The 11,126-nt window shown below is 39.8% G+C and overlaps 1 long non-coding RNA gene across 2 annotated transcripts; it reads right to left on the bottom strand.

Moving 5' to 3' along the window:
• Nucleotides 1-203: 203 nt before the first annotated feature.
• LOC134455080 (uncharacterized) lies at nucleotides 204-4,010 on the bottom strand. Of its 2 annotated transcripts, XR_010036010.1 has the most exons (4): nucleotides 3,002-4,010; nucleotides 2,835-2,919; nucleotides 2,617-2,702; nucleotides 204-793 (listed from the first exon to the last, which is right to left on the bottom strand). It is a non-coding gene; the product is annotated as an uncharacterized LOC134455080 (long non-coding RNA). The 2 variants fall into 2 exon arrangements; XR_010036009.1 differs by lacking the exon at nucleotides 204-793 and having other exon boundaries at nucleotides 2,317-2,702.
• Between the last annotated feature and the right edge of the window lie 7,116 nt (nucleotides 4,011-11,126).

The following is an 11,126-nucleotide window of genomic DNA, read 5'->3' as shown; positions in this document are numbered from 1 at the left end:
TGGGGAACTTTTAAAGTGAAAATCTTTCCATGCTTTCCAAAACATCAACAAATGACTTGTTGAGCATTGCATATGCATGGGAGGCAACATCTGAGAGATCTTACTATTCTCATCAAAAATATTTACAAACCACTTACACAATACATTTGAGATGTGAGATGATGTGCTTCATGGTAACGGTAACACAAGACAGACAATTTCAATATCTTTAACTATTTAATTTTTAAAAGTAACAGTTATCAGCTTAAACAGTAACACAATGAAGAAAGAGAGATGAGGACTAGCAAAATGAAGAGATTAGATGAGGGGAGAGCTTGTGGAGAAGAGAGGTAGGCAAGAGAAGAGATATAGTGCATTCATTAATCAAAATTTTCTACAAGGGCCGGTGGCGTTCATGTGTGCTTCGGATGTCAGTGTTTGGTATTTACGTAATTACCACATGAACGCACAATTAGGAACTGTACTGCATTTAAAAGATATTTTCTACTGGGCAGCAGCAGCGAGCCCGTAGTTTTGAGCTCAGCCACTTTGCACTGTAGTTCAGGATTTCCCAAAATAGTTTTTATAATAAAAATATATTGAGAGTCCGTAATAGTGATCTAAAGTGAAAGCTGTAGAAACTGCATGATGACTTCTGTTCAGCTATGAAAATACTCCGGAAGTCGGCGGGCGTTATTGGAGAGGTGGCCGGGCGTTCACGGCCGCTATGGGAGATAAAGGGTTAAAGGAACTTCTCTGACGATGATGGTCCTTTGTAAAAAGTTTCAGGGGTAAACTGCCTTCATGATGCTTCCTGTGAGGAAACAAACAAAAAAAGCACAGTTTTCAATTATGGGCAATATTATTGGACACAAGTCATGTAGAAAGCAATATGCACTAAGAAGCAGGAACTCAGACCGTTATCGACTTTTTCCATATACAGTCCCTTCCAAAGGGTTTGGAACAGAAAGGCGCATGACATTGGAGTACATCTCGTCTTATTTAAACCTACTGTATAAACATGCCATAGGGTCATTTCACGTGAAATCAGACACTTTGGGACCCGACCGACACCAGTGTTAATTTCGTGACGAAATATTTTCGCCATAATTATCGTTAACGATTGTTTTTCCCCCTGACGACAATAAAACGATAACGAAAAAAACAGCATGTGTTTGTACGAAAAATATAACGATATTGATTTATATTTTCGTCAAAAAAATAAAAATGTGACTACAATACCATCGGAGACGAAAACCAATAGGAAGCATTTTTGTTAATATGTCACTGAAACATTGAAAAAGAATTTCCTGATCTTTCGCAAGTCGCGACCCATCTGCTCCGCGTCTCCCTCCCCTCCCTCACACACACAAACACGCAGGCACAGTGACAGGCAGCGTCGGTGCTGCACGCCCGTGACCTTTTTTTAACAGCAGCAGCCTACTTTTCAGGGCAATCCTGGCTGGACAAAAATATTGTTGCCCATTTATCCATGACGAAGAAGTTTATGCAGTCATGAAATAGTGGTGGTGCTGTCTGTCCTAAAGTAGCAAACATCTTTCTCTAACGATGCCTTTTTTTTCTCCACTCCCAGTCGCTTTCATGAACCTGCTACCCGACGGTCGTTGTCTGATCTTTTTTCAATGTTCGCTAATGTTTGTAATTTAAGGGTCTATGCATTGGTACAAGCCTTCTGATAAGAATCACTTTAGTGCTGATCGCAAAGGATTCGGAAGTGTGGAGTTTTGCGACTTGTTTCAGTCAAGGACACTGAAATAGGAAGTAAACGGCCATTCCACGCTTTCATATGCGTTTTTCCAATAACATCTTGCGAATGCATGCAACATGGACACAACCATGTCAACGAGAGCGCGTATGCCATCACAACTTCGAATCAAGCAAATAATATGCAACAGCTTGCAATACGCGCACGAGGGGGAGAGAGAGAGAGAGAGAGAGAGAGAGAGAGAGAGAGAGACATCTTCCAACAGGTGACTGTAGGCTACCCCGCGACGCTCTTGATTACTGGTATACCCACAAGTATTTTTTCATAACGTGCAGTCCCGTTTTTCCCCCGAAGTCGTAAAATATCGACAGAGCTGTATGAGTGTCGTGGCCATGATTTTTTTTACACATTGGACGCACTGGCTTATAAGACACTCTGGCAGTTTTTGACAATATTTCATGATTACAATATGTAATTTTAATCATTGATTTCCCCAAATTGTATTATAGTTTGACAATTTTATAGAGAAGTGTAGACAAGAGGAAATGAATGTAATATTTTGGTTGACTAAAATTATTTTAGATTTCGGCGACTAAAATTGTATGAATTTTAGTCAGCAAAAACTAGACTAAGACAAAAATTTTAGATTTAGATGACCAAATTGTGACTAAAACTAAAATTGCATTTTCGTCAAGAGACTTAAACTAAATTAAAAATTCCTCTCAAAATTAGCACTGACCGACACGGATTTCAAATCATACTTGCTGTGCCTGTTTAGTAGCAAGGTAGCACCCCAGAACTGCATTTGTGCGAATCTGACACCAATATTAAGTGAGAAACAGACTAGCGAAGGTTTACATATGAGGGTAGGGTATAGTCTACATGTTTCTGACATTGGCTCAGCAACTCACCCTATTGGACCATCCTCCATTCCTGGTTCCATCCCCCTGGGTGCTCGGTGCTGGCTGTGTCAACGTGCATGGGTGGCTACCCAACACTGTTCAAAAACATGATGAGATTTAGATGAGATTTAATAGACAAAATATTTATTACATATCACTAAAAGCAAATACTGTGTCAAGCCCTACATAGCCTAAATAAACGAAACAGTGCCAGCATGCATACTTACACTGGGTCTGCGTCAGGGGGCACTTCCAGGAGATCTGGTCAATACTGTGTCACTGGTGTCAACAGTGAGTGGGCTGAACGTTCATCTGTACAATGTAAACAAACATTTAATTATTTCCCATACACCTAAAACAATTACATGTGTATGACATTAGCTCACTAACTCACCCTATTGGGTCATCCTCCACTCCTGGGTCCATCCCCATGTGCCATGGGTGCCCGCTGCTGACTGTGTCAACATGCATGGGTGGCTGGCTACCCAACACTGTTCAAAAACATGATGATTTAGATGAGATTAAATGTCACAAAAACAATGCCAGCATGTATACTTAGGCCTACACTGGGTCTGCATCAGCGGGCACTTCCACTTATCAAATAAATCTGTCATGAGCCAACAACTGAGAGAGGGAAAAGTCAAGTCACAATTTAGCTTTCATCACAGTAAATTACTACATGAGTGCAAATAAATACATCAGCAGGTTCACAACGCCATGAATTATTTCTGAGGTCAGTAGCCTACTGTAAGAAAGCTTGGGACAAATCATTCATGCAGTCATTTCAGAAGTCAGTAGGCTTAAGCTTACCTCATCTAAACATACAAAAAACAACATGACTCACTACAAAGACCTCAGAAAAGAAACTAACTTACATTTATGGTAGTCCAACACCGTTAGTAATGTGCCAATCTCTGCCTACATCTGCAAAGCTACTCAACGTGACACCCCCTAGTTTGTTTACATCCGGCGTCCACCTCTCATGCAATGACTATGCACGATGGGCATGAGATTGTGTATCTTGCAAGCGACAGGGATTCATCTTTCAAATAAGAAAGGACTATGCAGACAATTGCATGTCTGTTCAGTGAATATCAAAACATTTTAGCAGCCAAACTTACTTGGATGCAACAGCAGCAGCGGCAGCAGCAGGAGTAGGCAGTAGGCAGCAGCAGCAGGCAGGCAGCTCATTGCATGCTCTTCTCGCATTCGCTCCAACTTCTCGTGTCAACTTTGATTAATACTTCCGACACTGTCAACATCCACATGCCAATACGTCCGCGAAAACACCTTGAAATGACGACTCTTATCCGTTTAGACTTGTAATTGTCCTTCAGCAATATAAACCGTGAACACTGAACAAGACACTACTTCCTCAAAGTTTAATGTGTCCCCTCAAAGAACGTCCCCTGGAAACGCATCACTGATCACAAAACAACATCCGGTCGATTAACCACTTCCTGGAATATTTGAATTATCAGAGACGATGCAAATTAGAATAGAGAATCTTTGGTATTACCCCTGTAATTAAGAGATCAGAGATTTCTAAAACTAGTGAAAAAGAGTTACAAAGTTAATTGTGTTTTCTGCTGGCCATTTTCGGTTGTTTTGACGGAGAGTAATGAGTATGACTGAGCTGTATTTTACCGCGATTTCAACGTTGTGTCATTTCAACAGTATTCTGGTCAAGGTAAAATAAAATAAAATATATATATAGGCCTATATTAAAAACGTTTTAAAAACAACAATGTCACTGTTAGTTGTACAGCAGATACCCACACATATGAGGTATCAAAATTATGGTTGAGATGTCTAGTTTTCAAAAAAAAAAAAAAAAAAAAACTTGGGCTTTCAGTTATGGTGCTGTTGTTTACAAATTGTGTCAGATTGAATTCTGAGGGTTAACATTACTTGTCCACCTAAGCAGTTGTATGTCTCTATGCAAGTGGGTGTTTGAGTACTCTATTAGTTGTAGAGAACAATATTGCTTAGCAAATTTTGTTAACTAGCATGCTAACTAGCGATTTCTGCTATTTTGCTCTGTGCTTGCAATAGCTCAAATGGAGGGGAATATTTTGCGCTTAGTGTAAGCTTAATCTACCTTTTGGCAGTAGCCTACAAATAACAAAATTAATGTTTAAACTGTGCTTTTTTATTTGTTTCCTCACAGGTAGCATCATGAAGGCAGTTTACCCTTAAAAAAAGGACCATCATCGTCAGAAAAGTTCCTTTAACCCTTTAGCTCCCATAGAGGCCGTGAACGTCCGGCCACCTCTCTCCCATAACGCCCGCCGACACCCGCAGTATTTTCATAGCTGAACAGAAGTCATCATGCAGTTTCTACAGCTTTCACTTTAGATCACTATTACAGACCCTCAATACCTATATTTTTATTATAACAATTATTTTGGGGAGATCCTGAACTACAGTGCAAAGTGGCTGAGCTCAAAAGTAGCCTACGGGCTCACTGCTGCTGCCCAGTAGAAAATATCTTTTAAATGCAGTACAGTTCCTAATTGTGCGTTCATGTGGTAATTACGTAAATACCAAACACTGACATCCGAAGCACACATGAACGCCACCGGCCCTTGTAGAAAATTTTGATTAACGACTTTACGAGCTGATGACGTACACAACAGCTGGCTCTACTCTCACCATGGCAACCGCTAAGTATTCAGTATGTTCAGATAGTCATGGTAAATGACTGTCAGAAAATATTCAGCATTTTTACCTTTTGACTTCCTAATTCATTTGCTTGCTGTAGCTGATGAACAACAGTCTATTATCGTTTTATTAACAAAAAAAATGGCCAGAGTCTCACTCTGGTCCACCATCTTTAAGTTGTAAACAACAACAAAATAGCACATGAACGCAACGCACTTGTAAATACCACTTCACAACTAGATAATATCTACTAGATAAGACCACATGAATGCACTATATCTCTTCTCTTGCCTCCCTCTCCTCTCCACAAGCTCTCCCCTCATCTAATCTCTTCATTTTGCTAGTCCTCATCTCTCTTTCTTCATTATGTTACTGTTTAAGCTGATAACTGTTAAAAAATCTTTTAAAAATTAAATAGTTAAAGATATTGAAGTTGTCTGTCTTGTGTTACCGTTACCATGAAGGACATCATCTCACATCTCAAATGTATTGTGTAAGTGGTTTGTAAATGTTTTGATGAGAATAGTAAGATCTCTCAGATGTTGCCTCCCATGCATAAGCAATGCTCAACAAGTCATTTGTTGATGTTTTGGAAAGCATGGAAAGATTTTCACTTTAAAAGTTCCCCAGATATGCGTTAGTAATGAGTTGTAAGTCCTTGCTCATGCATAAGCAATGCTTGTCAAGTCATTTGTTAATGCGTTGTAAAGCCTTAACAGGTTTTCACTTTAGATCAGTTCCCCAGATATACTTAAGTAATGGGGTTTAAATCCTTGATAATGCATAAGCAATGCTTATCAAGTCATTTGTTAATGCGTTGTAAAGCCTTATCAGGTTCTCACTTTAGATCAGTTCCCCAGATATACTTAAGTAATGGGTTATAAATCCTTGATAATGCACAAGCAATGCTTATCAAGTCATTTGTTAATGTGTTGTGAAGCCTTAACAGGTTTTCACTTTAGATCAGTTCCCCAGATATACTTAAGTAATGGGTTATAAATCCTTGATAATGCATAAGCAATGCTTATCAAGTCATTTGTTGATGTTTTGGAAAGCATGGAAAGGTTTTCACTTTAAACGTTTCGCAGATATGAGTGAGTAATGAGTTGAAAATTCTTGATAATGCATAAGCAATGCTTATCAAGTCATTTGTTAATGTGTTGTAAAGCCTTAACAGGTTTTCACTTTAGATCAGTTCCCCAGATATACTTAAGTAATGGGTTATAAATCCTTGATAATGCATAAGCAATGCTTATCAAATCATTTGTTAATGTGTTGTGAAGCCATAACAGGCTTTCACTTTAGATCAGTTCCCCAGATATACTTAAGTAATGGGTTGTAAATCCTTGATAATGCATAAGCAATGCTTATCAAATCATTTGTTAATGTGTTGTGAAGCCATAACAGGCTTTCACTTTAGATCAGTTCCCCAGATATACTTAAGTAATGGGTTGTAAATCCTTGATAATGCATAAGCAATGCTTAACAAGTCATTTGTTAATGTGTTGTAAAGCATGGGAAGGTTTTCACTTTAGATCAGTTCCCCAGATATACTTAAGTAATGGGTTATAAATCCTTGATAATGCATAAGCAATGCTTATCAAGTCATTTGTTATTGTCCAGAAACATCCATGAGGGGCAGTCACATGAGCCTCAACTTACTGTTTGCCATGTTACCAGTCATCACACACTAACCATTACAAAAAGGTTAATTAAGATTTCACTAATGCTAAAGCAAGAGTTTACAAACAGTTGCCATACATGCCTAATAGTACTTGGTAATGGTTAGGTGGTAGGAGGCAACAAAGAGATAATGTTTTTTTCATAAACAAAGGTGGGTTATCTGACATTTTAATGATGGTTTACTAATGCTTATCAGAAAGTTCAATCACCATAAACGAATCATTACCAAGAAATGCATAATGACTAACTCGTGATTCACTAAGGGTTGACTAATGTTAAAATAAGGCTTAACTAAGGCTTAACTTTGCTTAGCGAACAGTTACATCAGCACACACAAACCATTTACTAACGGTAGAAGTTAATGATTAAGAAATGAGAAATAATACTTACATAATGACTAACTCGTGATTCAGTAAGGGTTAACTAATGTTAAAAATAAGGCTTAACTAAGGCTTAACTTTGCTTAGCGAACAGTTACATCAGTACACACAAACCATTTACTAACGGTAGTAGTTAATGATTAAGAAATAAGAAATAACACTTACATAATGACTAACTTGTGCTTCACTAAGGGTTAACTAATGTTAAAATAAGGCTTAACTAAGGGTTAACTAATGCTCAAAAAGGGGTACTTATTATAAAGTGTTACCTTAATTAGTATTTAAAAGAAATGATTCATGACTGCTCTCATTTTAATGCTTTATTAAGGGAGATTCAGTTGCGTAAATCATAATTATGTTTCTCAAAGAGTGATTAAGACGTGGAAGACAGACACACGCACGCACGCACACACACGCATACACACACAGACACACACACACACACACAGACACACACACACAGACACACGCACATACACACACACGCGCACGCACGCACACACACGCGCGCGCACACACACACACACACACACACACGTGCTATCTTATTCACAAATTGTCTTCTTATAAATACTGTATGCCATTTATTCTTCTGCAGAGTGAAAAGAATCTCTTTTTTTTGGCTTCAAATAAAACCTCGTGTACTCCATCAGAGTTTCTGATTCTAATTCTGGTAGCCTACTGATATACGGACACTGAGCACTATCCATTATTCAAAGTCATTAATATTAGTCATGAAGATGTTAGCTGTCTCCAAAACATTGGTCTCTAACCTCACTCCATTATCTCTCTCACCATCACCACCACCAACCTTTTAGCAGTCAACTGGGGGATCAGATATTTTTTTTATTCCGGAACATTTCCTGTCATTCCCATAAAAGCAAACCACTTGGAAAATGTGAGGTTAGGTACGCAAACTAAATACAGCAGCCACTGGTGAGGTGTCTGAAAGTGCAATGTAACCCACTCAATGATAAAAAAAAACGTTTTACTACAGTACGTAGGCTATATACAGACCCGATGATGGAAAAGAGACGTTTTTGTTGCTTTGAACTTAGAGCAATATGTGTCATTGCAGTTTATTAATATAGTATGAAATAGCCTATTTGGTATTTCGTGATTACCCATGAGGCACTTGTATGCAGGTGAAGCTTTATTACCTAGAATGCACTTAAGCACACTTGTTCCTTATAATAGCAATAGGATTTTATAACACATTATTGCAACTGTCATTCAATGACATAGCAGCTGGCTCACAATACATTAGAAGTGCACAGCTATGAGTGTACACCATTATGTGCAGTCACATAGGACCTAACCTACAGAGTAAGCATAGATGACTCATATTTAATTCTCAGGTCCCTACATGCAATACTGTACTATGTATCTACATGTATGTACAGTACATAGTCAGGGCCGCTGACAGCTTTGGCTGGGCCCAGGACAAAGTCATCTGAAAGGGCCCCCCACCCAATAACAATAATTGAATAAGAAACCAATTCTGGGCCCCCTCTATCCCTGGGCCTGGGACAACTGTCCCCTTCACACTGTGACATCTACATAAAGCATCATGCAACCGTTATGTAACCACAGGGCCGTGGCTCCTCCCATGATCCTGCAGGTGTATCTACACAGGAGGAGTGGAGGAGGAGGCCTCTCTGCATTGCATTGGCCCCACCGCAGAGGCAGAGGCAGAGGCAGAGGCAGAAGGCCTTGATTAGCACTCTCCCGCTCCGCTCCGCTCCGAACACCTCGGGGGAAACTGAGGAGAAGTTGAACTCAGGCCAGCCATGTGAAACATTAATACGTCTTAAACTCTGGCCATGAATCTTTTACTGAATTCGTCGAGGCGGAATGGATGGAATGGACGGACGGAGATGGATGGAGGGAGGGGGGACTCCATCCGCAGTAATCTCTTTACTGCAGGCTAGGCTTTGTGTTTAACGACTAAAAGTTAATACTGACTCTTTTTGCTCCGCGTGCTTCTAAATAACAACATTGCATTACAAATGTGCTCCGAAAATTACACTACACATACAGTAGAGCCTTGATAATTGTTGAGATTTGTAAGGGTCATGTTGTTACAAAATAAAAGCATGACCATGCTGTTCTCAAGCAAGCACAACTGATGTTATATATCTCATGAGCTGATACAAGCTGTGACTCCGAAATTAAATTACCGCTCCTGCATTTGCTAAATGAGGCAAACCAAACAAACACAGGGGGGAAAAAAACCTCAGTAAATCTGACCTCTCACGCTATGGAAAATTGATATGCATGTTGATATGAAATCATTACAGCACTCGAGTGCTTATTTACAGACTGTGTCCGCTTGCAGTGCCACATTTTAGCCCCTTGGGCAATTACGGGAATTGCTTTGGAAAAGGCGTGGGACGAGAAACGCTAAAGTGCTGACAACTCTTTTGTGCCCTCCGTGTCTCTACAGTCTGTCCATCCATCATGCAAAAAAAAAAAAGAAATAAATAAAAAACGCCTCCAACCTGGAGGAGATTACATCAGTTTTGCAGCGGGTATAAATTAACCTCCGAAGCAAGATGCTGTCATCTCTCCTATCCACCGCCGTGAAAACAATTAATGTAAGTACGTGTGTAGTAAGGCAGATTCACGGGTGAGATAAATTGTTACAATCACTTATGGTTTTAATGGGGGCTGCAGTGAATTGATATGACTCGAGAGAGGCGCCAGTAAAAGAAAAAAAAAGCTGGTGTTCTGTCCCACACTTACATCCGGCAATAGCAACATCTTCTACAGTCATGGCGTGCAATCTCTCTCTCTCTCTCTCTCTCTCTCTCTCTCTCTCTCTCTCTCTCTCAGGTCTTTCTAATGCACTAATGCTGTAAGAGGAAGAATCAAGAGTTTTCATCTCTTCAAAGTCATGCCCTCGTTTTAAGACACTTTCATTCTCTGAGGTAAAAAAGCTAATTAAACAAGATGCCTCCTACAGCAGCAGCTGGTTGGGGCCCAGGGGCCTGCCATCGTCCTGTCCATACTGTGACAATTAGAGGAAGGGACATGGGACTCCTTTGTGCATATACCTCAATAAAAAAAATAATGATTAAAAATAATAAATAAATAAAAAATTGTTATTTTTCATGGAACTTGTGGTGGTGCCCTTGTTTTCATATCATGCCTCATATCATGTCTTTCATATCATACGTATCTTCCTAGTTTTAGTCAGTTTTGGAGTCAGTGTTTTTTTGTATCATCCTATCCATACAGTTACAATTAATTAGAGCAGTAGACATGTGACTCCTTCAGGGGAAAAAAACGCCTATTGTGTATTATGGGGGCACCTGTGATACTGTGGGTTTGCCATATCACGTCTGTCTCCCTTTGGCTGTCAGGTTTTGTTTTCGTTTTGTTTAGTTTCGTTTTGTTGTGTACATACGGGTCTATTCTCCAGATATGCAGCAGCCACTTAAATATGAAGAGAGAAGAAAATGCATTAAGGGACCTTGTGTGCACGCTCTGTCCCTGGCTCATGGCATTGTGTCGGAGATTTTCTGCAGGGCCTTGCTTTCAACAATGTGGTAATATCGCTCTCTCTCTCTTTCGCTTGCTCTCTCACTCGCTCTCACTTTTGCTCTCTCTCTTGCTCTCTCACTTGCTCTCTCTCTGTCTCTCTCACTTGCTCTCTCTCTGTCTCTCACTTTCTTTCTCCCTCTCTCTCTCTTGCACTTTCTCTCACTCTCTCTCTCTCTCTGCTTCTCTTGATCTCTTTCTTTCTCGCTGTACACCACCCAATCTCCGTCTCACTCCCTTTCTCTCCCT

The sequence above is a fragment of the Engraulis encrasicolus genome, chromosome 9 (assembly GCF_034702125.1).
Source record: "Engraulis encrasicolus isolate BLACKSEA-1 chromosome 9, IST_EnEncr_1.0, whole genome shotgun sequence".
Lineage (NCBI taxonomy): Eukaryota > Metazoa > Chordata > Actinopteri > Clupeiformes > Engraulidae > Engraulis > Engraulis encrasicolus.
Note: the sequence above shows the minus strand (reverse complement) of the source record. Positions and strands in the feature narration are given on the sequence as shown.